The following is a 1658-nucleotide window of genomic DNA, read 5'->3' as shown; positions in this document are numbered from 1 at the left end:
AAATTGTGTAGGGGTCACCCACACAATATCTTATTATATCTTTGATTTAACAAATGCATAAACATTCTTAGTTAAATGAAAAATGAATCATGAACAATGGAGATTATTCTGTCCATTATCTGATTAAGAGGAAGAGCAGTCTCCTCCACGGTTAGAATGACCTGTCATGGCCTGAATAAAGTTCAGAGTGGAACAGAGTTTCTGTCTCTTTTGAAGGCCTGTCCGAGGCCTTTTTTAGAGGCAGAAAATCTTGTTCTCTCATTTGAGGTGGCCCCTAAAATCGCCCAGAAATAGTGACGCAATTTTCAGAATTTTCAGGTGTTTCTCACCTCAACACTTTCATCGTTCAGTCATCTGCAGTTCGTAACATCATCAAAACATTTAAAATATCTGGAGAAATCTCAGAGCCTTCACGGGCCACAATAAAAACAGGTCTGATTCTGTTTTGGTCATCTCTGAGTGACAAACTGAGGCAAAGTGAAAAACTGTTCTGTGGTCAAACAAATCAAAATCTCCAATTTATTTTGGAAACTTTGTCCTTAAACTAAAACAATGGAGGCACAGTCTGGCTTGTTATCAGCGCTCAGCTCAAAACTGCCTCTCTGATGATATGGGGATGCATTAGTGCCTATGGTATGCACAGCTTACATACAGTAGCTGGAACGGCACAATGTATGTACAGTATATACAGGTTTTAGAACAATATATGCTGATATAAAAATGCTTCAGAGAAGAACATTTAGAACCTTACAGATGAGATAAGAATGAGACATCCCCCTCCAAAACATCCAGTAACAGTGCTCCTCAGATCTCAGACATTTAGAGACTGTTGTTAAAAAACAAGGGGATGGTTTACTGTAGGAAACGTGACTCTGTCTTGCCTGTTTTGAGATGTGTTTCTCCCATTAAATTCAATATATGCTTTTTGCAAAAAATGTACAATTGTTTAATTTAAAGCGTTTATAGGTTTATGTTCCATTGTGAATAAAATTTGGGTTTAAGAGATTTGAAAATCATTGCATTCTGTTTTTATTTACATTTTACTATAAAATGAAATAACTAAAAGTAAAAATACCTTAACAGAAAAAGACTGGTAAAAAAGAATTTCACACACACAAAAAAGGTATTTAATTAAGTAAAACTCATAAAATTGCTCACATTTTTCAGGAAAGTAAAAGTAAACTAAACTCTGTTCAGTGGAACCAGTTGATATACTGCAACTTGGTAAATAAATTAAACACTTATTTTTTTAGAGTGACAACGCCTTTCATTATGAGTTTGGTCATGTTTAAATTATTAGAGTGTAACTAGGTGTTGAATTTTAAAGTAAAGAAGTAAAAATATTTATTTTAGGTTTTGAATGTAACAAAATAAAAGTCAAGTTACAATTAAATTGACAGATCAAAATAAAAATTGACTGAAGTACTGCAATAAAACAAATGTACCTAGTTACTATTCAACTCTGTGTTTTACATAATATCCCAATTTTTCAGAAATGGATATGACAACAAAAAGACATGTCAGGCGTTTTAAGCTTTTGGATGTGAACTTTTGATACTTTATGACAAACTGTTGAGGCATAAACACATCATCTCTTTCTTACTCTCTCTCTCTCTCTCTCACACACACACACACACACACACACACACACACACCCA

The sequence above is a fragment of the Austrofundulus limnaeus genome, unplaced genomic scaffold (genome assembly GCF_001266775.1).
Source record: "Austrofundulus limnaeus strain Quisiro unplaced genomic scaffold, Austrofundulus_limnaeus-1.0 Scaffold162, whole genome shotgun sequence".
Lineage (NCBI taxonomy): Eukaryota > Metazoa > Chordata > Actinopteri > Cyprinodontiformes > Rivulidae > Austrofundulus > Austrofundulus limnaeus.
Note: the sequence above shows the minus strand (reverse complement) of the source record.